At 44.3% G+C, this 10664-nt stretch overlaps 1 pseudogene; it reads right to left on the bottom strand.

Moving 5' to 3' along the window:
- Nucleotides 1-9683: 9683 nt before the first annotated feature.
- LOC119818155 lies at nt 9684-9802 on the bottom strand (annotated as a pseudogene).
- Between the last annotated feature and the right edge of the window lie 862 nt (nt 9803-10664).

Below are 10664 nucleotides of genomic sequence, written 5' to 3'. Positions count from 1 at the left end.
GAAATTAGTGAGCTCATATTCTGTGACCTCTAAGGCTCCGTACTGTATACCCTGAGTGTCTGTGTCCTGCACCACAGAACTGCTTCTGTCTATGAGCTAGGCGCCTCCAGGCTGGGAAAGTAGGGAACCATGTGATGTGCTCTACTGTAGGTAAGGCCAACTGTTTGCACAGGTGTGCTGTAGAGAGGACTCTGAGTTGCAATCTGAAGAGAGCAGATAGGGGAGATCCCCAGTCAGTTACGTGCTTGCTGCACAAGAATGGCGATCTGAGCTTCATTCCTGGCACCCACTTAGAAGCCAGGTGTAGTGAGGCATACCTATAATCCCAGCTCTGGAGAGGTGGAGGCAGGAGGATCTCTGGACTGGATGGCCAGGCAATCCAGCATAATCAGCATGCCCCAGTAAGTGATCTTGTCTGAAAAGTCAGGTAGATAGTTCTTGAAGAATGGCATTCCAGATTGATTTCTGTCCTACACACACACACACACACACACACACACACACACACACTCATGCATATATACCTGCACACACAGAAGTTAACTTTGTCTTGTAAGGGCTGGCTGAGGAGACTTAAGCATTGTTTTTAGGGGCTTTGGAGAAGGCCCTGGGCTCTAACAATCACATTATGTGCTGGGATGGATCAAACTATTGCTGACCATACGGCGTCACCTGGAAGCATTAAGGACGCTCTGTAATGTCCTCCTCTTTGCAGAGTGTCCTCTGGTTAGAGTCCAGCCTCTGAAGTTTCTGATGTTCTGAACAGAAAGATGAGTGGCTAGTGTTAGAAGCCTATTGGAGGTGTCCCACCCTATACTGGATCTCTAGAAGGACAAGGGCTGAAACATTGGCTGTTCTCTTCTGCCTATATCCTACTGGTGTTGCCATTAGCGTGGCTGTTCATGCTTAAGGAAGGTCAGTGAGCAAGTAGTGACAAAATTTAATTGTTATATTCACATTTAGATAAAACCAGCAGACTTAAAGTCCTGATTTTGTTATGACTCAGTCTTTTTAAGAAGCCCAAAGTCAGACAGCTCAGTAGAAACTGAAAGGAAGTATCATGACAGAATATAAGGTCCTGCTTTGTTAAAATGCATTTTAGCAGAAGCGTCTTTCCATATCTGCCACTTTTCAGCTGTCTCAGCTCTGCCTCCTCTTTGTTCACTTTCTAAACTTCATGATGTAGTTTTCACTTCTGTAAAAGCATAAAAGCCAGGACACAGGACACCTCTGTTCACCTTTTGTCTTTTATAATATAGATGTAGCCGGAGGATGATATTCAATGTAAATTGTAAGTTATTGGTCATATCACAGCATTTTAAATGGATTTAAAGTGATGTGTGTGTGTGTGTATGTGCATTTGTCTGTGCATGTATGTGCACCTTCATATAAAAGCCATAGGACTTGCAAATGGCTCCAATCTACCCCCTCAGAGGTCCCAGACTCACGCCTGAACCTGCAGAGGTCTCTGGTTCCTGCCTACTCCCTCAGGGGTCCCAGACTGACACCCAGACCTGTAGAGGTCCTGGCTCAGGTCTATTCCCGTGAAGGTCCCAGACTCACACCCAGACTCACAGGGGTCTTTGGTTCCTGCCTACATCCTTGTAGGTCCCAGACTCATGCCTAGACCCACAGAGCTCTCTGGCTCTGGCCCACTCCCTCAGCAGTTGCTCCTCTGTACCTGCTCCCGTGGAGTTCACTGTCTCAGGCCTGCTCCAGCCTAGGTTGCTGGTTCCATCCTGCTCCTGTGGAGTTCACTGCCTCAGGCCTGCTTCAGCCTAGTTTGCTGGCTCAGTCCTGTTTCCATAAATGTCCCTGGTCTGGATCTGCTCCTGCTCTCTTGGAGTTCACCATCCCAGGCCCAGGTCACTGGCTCAGTCCCAATGTTAGATTTAAAGAGATTCAAGGAAGCAATAGTCTCATATGGCATGCATTCACCTCCAAAGAATCCTCAGGCTGAAAGATGTATGTTATTTTTTATCATCTGTATTGAATATGCATAGAGCTTTGTGTGTATGTCTGTGTATGTATGTATGTATGTATGTATGTATGTACATGAGAGTGTACAAGGCAGCTCCTAGCATGGGATAAGATCTCATCATTATGCACATCTTCTCCATCACTCATTACCACTTGTTTCCTTCTATATTTACCTATTTGATATTTTCATGGGTGTATATAATGCATTTTGGCCACTTTCAGCCTCATTCTTCTCTCTCCTACTCCTCCCATTCTCCCTGAATCCCTTTTCCCAGGCAGATCCTCTCCTACTTTTTGTGACTTTTTATTGTTGTTTTGCTTTTTTTGTGGCTCACTAAGCTTAATTAGGGTTGCGTGTTATGAACATGGATTGGTTTATTTACTGGAACAAGGGCGAGTTACCAGTGGCTACATCACTGAAGCAAATGACTTCCACTCCCCCAGCAATACCTAAATGCCAGTACCTGGGAGAGGGGTGGAGCCTCATAAGCTGATGAAATGTTAATGGGCCCTTATTTATTCAGGCATGTGCAGGTAACACAGCTGCTGTAATCATGAATCCTGTTTTTTTGATGATAGTCTGAAATGAAGTGGAATCTCATATTTAATCTACATTTCCTTGATTACTAAGATGTTGTTTTAATAAGCTTTTGGCCATATGTATTCTTTTATTATTGTTTTAATTTATTCTTTGAGAGCTTTATACAATATATTTTGGTTGTATTCTTTCTTCTCCTTCAACTCCTCCTAGATCCTCCCCCACCTCCCTACCCATCCAACTTCATGTTCTTTTTCTTAAAAAACAAAAACAAAACCCACAAAAAATGTGGAGTTCATTTTGTGTTGGCCAACTACTCCTGATGATGGGGCCTGTCCTGGAGTGTGGTTAATATACCCAATGTAACTCCATTAGAAGAAAAACAAACAAACCCGTTTTTCCAGGTACTGTCAATTGAGAAAAGCTTTTTGGTTAGAGGTGGAACTTTGTGCCACTACTTTCTCGCCCCTGTGCTTGCTTGAGCCTGTGTAGGTCTTCACATTCTGTCAGAGTCTCTGGAATTCATATGTGCCCGTGCCCTGTGGTGTGTGGTAAACAGTTTCCTTGAAGTCCTCCATTATCCTTGGCTCTTCCAGTCTTCCCACCCCCTGAGATGGAGGGGATAGGTCCCTGAGGCCTGAGGGGAAGGCGTGATACAGACATCCCACTCAGGACTGAGTGCTCCAGGGTCTCGCACTCACTGCACATTGTCTAGTTCTAGGTCTCTGCATTAATGGCCATCTCTGCAAAAAGAAGCTTCTCTGTAGAGGGTTAAGCGATGCTCTGATCTATGGGGATAGTAATATGTCATTAGGAGCCGTTTTATTGATCTGTTCATTTAGTAGAATAATATTAGTAGGTTTTACCATACCTCTGTGACCTATCTAGTAGGTTTTACCATACCTCTGTGACCTATCTAGTCTCAGGTTCTTGGCCTCATTAAAGTGTCAAGATCCATCTCATGGAGCAGGCTTTAGTCTAATAGAAAAGTGGTTGGTTGCTCTCCTAACATCTATGCCATTATTAGATCAATGAGCATGGTTTGCAGACAGGTCATTGTTGTGGCTTGCAGGATTTTTGGGTACAACTTTCTTTTTGAATTGAAATGCTGTTCAGTTAATTTGCTTATATGGTGATTGGATGGTTTGATTCTTTTTAGTATTTAGTTTTGAAGTTCCTTATAAATTCTAGATCAGAATCTTAGAGGGGAGATTAAAGATGTATAGAAAACCAGGGAGGCTGGGAAGAAGGGCTTTCCTTGAAAGCATGAGGACATGAGATGAGTGTGCTCCTCAGAACCCACATGCAAAAGCTGACATGGTGGAACAGGCCTATCCTTCCAGCCCTTGGGAGGCAGAGACAGGAGACCCCTGAGACTTGTTAGCTGCCTACTTGGCAAATTCCAGGCCAGCTAGGGAGGGACCCTCCCTGAAAACTGAAGTGCTCCTCTGGCTTCCACACATGTGTGTCTTCATAAGCATGTACACGTGCACACACACACACACACACACATACACACACACACCCGGAGTGGCAAATCATGGGGGCATAGGAGGGGAAGGAATCTGTCACTCAGGACCTGGTTGAAGACTCTTGTCAGCTGAGAATCAGGAATCTGAGAACAATTGACATTTAGTTAAGCCCTTTCTATCTTCCCATTTACAGACTGTAATCCTCTGGGAATCTCAACCAAAAAGCCTCCTTTACAGTAAAGGAACATATCCTGCCCGTCCTCATCCCTACCTGCAGCCCTAGTGGCTTCCAGTTTTATCTCCTGTCCAGAGCACCCCTCCCTGGTGACTTGCCCATCTTTTTTTTTTTTTTTTTTTTTTTTTTTTTTTTTTTTTTTTTTTTTTTTTTTTTTTTGCACAGCTTATTTGGTTTATCCTGTCCTCTGGTGCCTGTTCCCTGTCCTCTCCAGAAACTCCATTCCTCTGCTGCTGTATGCAAAACTGACCTCTGCACCCTGACTCACATCAGGCTTCCTCGCAGAGCCAGCATCACGACTGTCCGCTGCTAGGCAGCCAATGTATTAAAATAGCCTCTCGTTATTTTAAGCGCTTTTTAGAGTGTGTGGAGTCTTCTTAGCAATCCTTTCAGATGTCAGTCGAGGCCCAGCAAATGGCATATGTGTTTACTGTTGAGACACTTCAGTGTGCTGCTTCTTTGAGAAGCCCACATCCATGGTCTCTAGTGTGTCTTACCTTCTTTCCAAGTTCTCTCTATAGAACTCGTGTAAAGTCTATGTTTTCAATGTCTTTTAATAAACTGCAGCTGGTCACACTGGTGCTACTGAGATTCTGCTCCATAGTGAAGAATCTGGCTCCACCAAAATTGAAGTCTCTAAGAGATTCAAAGAGCCCTTTGGGCTGCCATGGGTTTCGCTGCCGTGGGTGACAGTCTTAGAGCGGTGCCTCCATCCCTGCTGCTGCTGACAGAGCAGCTATGGTTCTGTGATGACTGACAGATACAGCCATGAATTCGCACTGATTCAGAAAAATCCCAGATTCGTATTGATCTCTCCAATCCCAGTCCAGTGTATCAGTACACATACTCTTGCTACTGTCTCCATTTTAGCTCTTTCTATAACAGAAATATATAATAAAAATATTTTTGTTATGGAATATATAAAATATATATTATACATATAAATATCCTAATATGTAATGTGTAAATATAATTAGTACATCAAAATTATAAATATATATAGTGTGGTTATAGATATATATAATATTATTATGTATAAATGTATATGTATAAATACACATATGAGAATGGATCACTTTTAACACTAAATCCAATTATTGAATCAGCCTTTTAATTCTTTCCCCCATGAACATAAACAGCTGGTCCTGATTTTGAGCACCTGTGGCACTTACCCTGTGGCATAAGCATGAGCGAGGTGGTGTAGGTGTTTGCCAGTCAGCCTGGCATCTGAAAATGTTCATGTTCCTAGAGCAAGAATGGTTAATATCCTAGTTCACAACCCTCTTCTGAGCACCGAACCTGAGTTTGGGGCTAGGTATCTCTGATGTCACTCAGCTCCAGGATTCCACGAGCCTCTGTTTCCATGCCGCCCTGATTCTTTATTCCAAACCCTGCCCTGCCTTAAGCTTCCTGGAGCCTCCGTGGCCACAGTTAGGAGCTGGGTGGAATGGGCAGCTTAACGAAGAAGGTGAACCTCAAATCAGGAGGGGAGACCTCGTACCTGCGGAAGGCCCTTGTGAATAACGTGGGAGAGGAAAAGAAAACCAAGATTCACATTCAAAAACTACAGAAAGCTTTAAGCCTCCGCTTGAGGGAGATTGACAAAGAGAAAACAGCACTGAAGAAGTTTTTGGTGAAGCTTCATAAGACAAGTGGCTATTTTCCTCAAAAGAAATTCTGGTGACAGTCGCCACCACAGGAGAAGGACTCATCTAAATCCACCTAGTCTCCATTGTCTCCATATAACCAAAGAAAGCAGTAAAATGCGACAAGAAGCAAAAATAAGACTTTAACTGAGGACACGAATGGGCTGCCTTCAGAAGAGCCCACCGATCTCTCCCACAAAGAGACTCTCTGGCTGATTACGTTTCTTCACAGCTCAAAGTGGTAACATACAATGCAGATTATTTTTTACAAGCTTTCCTTGAGACAAAAAAATAAAGCTGAGCTATTTTTAATTCTTTCTGATGTTTATCATAAAATGCATGTTATATTTGCCTGGCTCTTGTTCTTCTCTCATCTGACATCATTTTAATGATATTTCTATAGGTCCAGTAATGTAAATAAGTAACAGCTGATGCCAAAATTAAGATGAAAATAATACAGTAGTGGGAAAAACGATGTAACTGTGGGTCTGTAAGAGCAATCAGTTCAAATCTAGATGTGACATACGTTGCCACTGTCCACTCAGAAGCTGCTTTATTCAAGATGAAGATGGTGAAGACCGTCCTGATGAGTTAAGAGCGCATGTGGAAGTCCTGCTGCAGACATTCCTTTCTTGGTGGTGACGGCCCTTCCTGCAATCTTGCTTGCTTTTTTCACCGTTATTTCTGCCACTGTAGCAGAGCCAGGGGCTGTTCCTACCCCTGCTGCTAATCTCATTATCTTGACAAATCGTTATCCAGCTTGGTTTTCCAAGGCTATAATGTGAGGATGGACCAAATAACTTCCAAGCTTTAAGTTCTTTGGCACTAAGCTTCCCTGGCTCTATTTTGAAATGTATTTGCAGAATGCCAGGTAAAAGACACGGCAGTCAGAATCCATGCAAGATAAATGATGAGGGCTTGGACATACGTTTGCATGTTGCATGGTTATCTCCCGCCTTCTTGTTTGGAGAGATCTGAAAGTGTGCTGCAGCCCTGGCAGCATCTCGTTGTGTGGTTTGCCAAGCAAACATTGCCCAGCTTTCAAAAGCCCAAACTGAACCGTGTGCCTTACTTGTTTTGCTTCTGCTGTTGAACAGATCTGGAGTCCCAATCAAATTGTGTGAAAAATTTCCATTTGATAAAAGGCAAGTTGCCTAATATTTATTTAACAAGCATTTATCTATAGTAACTTAGACTTTCCAACTATGGATTGGGAATGTGTGTGTGTGTGTGTGTGTGTGTGTGTGTGTGTAAGAGGGAGCAGACAGTATGATAATGCATGTGTGCATGTGTGGGCATGTTTATTGTGGGTATGTGTGTAAGTGTGTGTGTCTGTGAGTAGAGGCAGAGGTTCATCTTGAGTGTCTTCCTTGATTATTGTTGTTGTTGTTCTTTTTCTTCTTTGGCATTTCATCCATGAGTACTATATTTTCATCATTTCCCTTTCCTGCTCCTTCCTCCAGTTACCTCCCAGGTCCCACCCACTCCTTCTCATTGCCCCACTTAATAAATCTACAACACAGTCTCTACACTGAGGCCTCAGGGAACATGATAGAAAAATAGATATATAAAACCGGGATCTCTCTATGTGACACTGCCTCTATTCTGGAACTCACTAAGTAGACTAGGCTGGCCTCTAGCTCACAAAGATCCAGCAGCCTCTGAATTCTCCTGAGTGCTGAGACTTAAGACTTGTGCCACCACACTCAGCAGTATGGCTTCTTTTTCTTTAATTATACATAATGCCTGCATGTATTAGGCTATACATGTATGTGTAAAGTTTTTTTTTAATATTTGTTTATTTATTATGTATACAATATTCTGTCTGTGTGTATGCCTGCAGGCCAGAAGAGGGCACCCCATTACAGATGGTTGTGAGCCACCATGTGGTTGCTGGGAATTGAACTCAGAACCTTTGGAAGAGCCGGCAATGCTCTTAACCTCTGAGCCATCTCTCCAGCCCCATGTGCAAAGTTTATAAATACAATATGTTGAGATTATTTAGTGTTACTCATATGTGTTTAGAGCTGACCTCTTGGGGCTGGCTAACCTCTCAGTGGGCTGGTCTGTGGAGAAGATTGATTCTCCCTCCCAAAGCAACCATTGGTTTTCTGTAGCTTTTCTTCTAGAGGTGAAGAGCCATGCATGTCGGCATGTATATTGTTATTGTCATTTCTAAGGTCTTGTTTAGGCAGCCACTTTATTGAGACTCCTTGGGTGCAGCTTCCTTTTCATATTTAGAAAGCATTGTCCAGCAACAGATACACAACACACACAAATCCCCTTGCACATCCCTGTGGCTCAAGTGTAGCAACTGTGTTGTAGACGTATCAAGTGGGCAACCCATTCAGTCCAAGTGGGCAACCCATTCAGTCCATCTCTGCCTTCCGGTCATTTGCAGCATTCTGGAGTGGTCCCCACCTGCTGCAGAAAGGCACTTGTTTGGTGAGGAGTGAGTGCTCCACTTGCCTGTGAGGACAGGGGTCAATGTTTAGAATGTGGTTAGAAATTAGTCTGCTTTTGTCGGGCAGTGGTGGCGCAGGCCTTTAATCCCAGCACTCGGGAGGCAGAGGCAGGCAGATCTCTGAGTTCGAGGCCAGCCTGGTCTACAAGAGCTAGTTCCAGGACAGGCTCTAGAAACTACAGGGAAACCCTGTCTCGAAAAACCAAAAAAAAAAAAAAAAAAAAGAAAAAAAAGAAAGAAATTAGTCTGCTTTAGTGAGGTGGCAGGAGTTGGCTCTCTTAGGGTTTATGGCCTTACCAGCATGGCTAGTGAGCATGAATCCTCTCCACTGAGTGGACCTCCAGTCCAATGAGATGTAAGTACGTACCTCAGGATGTAAGTACATACAACTCTTGCATCTTTGGGGATGCCTTGCCATTCCAGGAACTGTTTTGCCAATAGGTGCTCCAGCTAGCAGGGGTATTGCTGCTCTCCTCCCTTCTGCAGCTTGGAGAGCTCCTTCCGGTGCTGGAAGAGCAGGTCCTCCGGAGGAAGAGGCTTTCAGGTTGGTTCCAGCTTGATCCCTCCAAGTCCTTGTCTAAAATGTGTGGTGTCTTCAGCAACAGGGACTTACCTTTAATTTCTGGGGGGCAACCAAGGGCAATGTGTTGGGAGCAGTGAGACCCCAGATCCTGAATTTCTTGTAATCCCCTGATCTGAGTGCCTACAGCTGCTCTGAGCACGAGACCTTCAGGAGTTCCTGATGGCAGGAGAGTGGTTTCTGATGGGTTTGGCTGGGGCATGGCTATCTCTATACAATCTGCCCCTGAACACAATAAAGGGGGCATTCTTGGGGAATTCAAGGATGACCCGTGTCTCTGTCTCTCTGTCTGTGTGTGTCTGTGTATTTTAACCTCCTGCCCCTTGCCCGAAGCTCTGTAACTGGGTAATAGCGCACCGAACGCAGACACGGGGGTGGGGGGGGCCGCGGTGCGTGGCACAATGGAAATAACTTGTATTATTTTAGGAGTCTCTTGGACTCACTGACCAATAACCCTGGGACAGGAGGTTTCTCATGCTTGGTTTTAGTCTATGGCTCTTAGACAACACTGTCATCTCCCAACTGGTGTAACTTCATTTAAATTACACACACACACACACACACACACACACACACACAAAATCACCTACACACCCAAACACACATGCTCATATACATAGTCACTCACACACAAACATTAATGTGCATACACACACACATGCACATATCAGACATGCACACTCTCACAGACATACACTCATGCTCACATACATACACACACTTATATACACTCTCATACACATATACTCACTGTGTGTAATTTCTTTCCCATGTCTTCCCATACACAATACAGACCAGGCCTAGCCTGAGGAGTACACGGGGTAGGTTTATTTTGCCTCCTTTTCTCTATACAGTGTAAGAACAAAGCCCACGGTAAACACAACGCCTGTGTGTGTAATTTTAAGTAGACCTAAAATAATATTCTTACAGCTTTTCAGACATCCTTAGTATTATCTATCCTACCTTCCTTGCTCTCTCTCTGAGTTTCTCTCCCTCCTGTCCTAGGTAAGTCCCCTCCTCTGTTTTCCCTTCATTGAACCCTTATCCTGCTATTCCCTTTGCGAGAGCTCCCTGCCGTGGTCCCTTTTGCTGTGACTCCAGGTGTTCTACTCTAAAGGTCTGAGGCTAGGGTCCACACTGAAAGCATGCAGAGATTGTCTTTTTGGGTCAGGGTCACTTCAGAATTGTTTGTTCTGGTTCCATCCACTTACCTGGAAATACCCAGAGTGTTCAGTATCCTTAGCAATTAGGAAAATGCAAATTCAAATTCCTTTGGGTTTCATTCTGCCCCAGTCAGCATGGGGCAAATGTCAAGAAAAGAGCTGACAACTGATGTTGGTGAGGATGTGGGAGAGGGGAACCCTCATTTACTGCGGGTGGCATTGCAGACTGTGCAGCCACTAGGGAAATTGGTGTTGAAAATTGACAGAAGGCTAAAAAAATAAATCTACCATATGACCCAGCTCTGCCACTCTTTCCCATGTGCCTGAAGACCCAACATCCTACTCCACAGATATGTGCTCAGCTGTGTTTACAGTCGCTAGGAAATACAACCTAAATGTCCTTATAATGATGAATGCACATACATGTGGTGGAATTCTAGTCAGCTATGAGGTGGGCCTCTCACCGAACCTGGAGCTCACCCTTTCAGTTAGCCTGTCTGGCAAGCCCCAGGGATACCCCACCCCCACCTCCCCAACTCTGGATTACAGGTGTGTGCTTCCTCACACAGCCAACGCTGTCTGCTGG

The sequence above is a fragment of the Arvicola amphibius genome, chromosome 6 (genome assembly GCF_903992535.2).
Source record: "Arvicola amphibius chromosome 6, mArvAmp1.2, whole genome shotgun sequence".
NCBI lineage: Eukaryota > Metazoa > Chordata > Mammalia > Rodentia > Cricetidae > Arvicola > Arvicola amphibius.
This window is presented reverse-complemented; position numbering and strand designations above follow the sequence as displayed.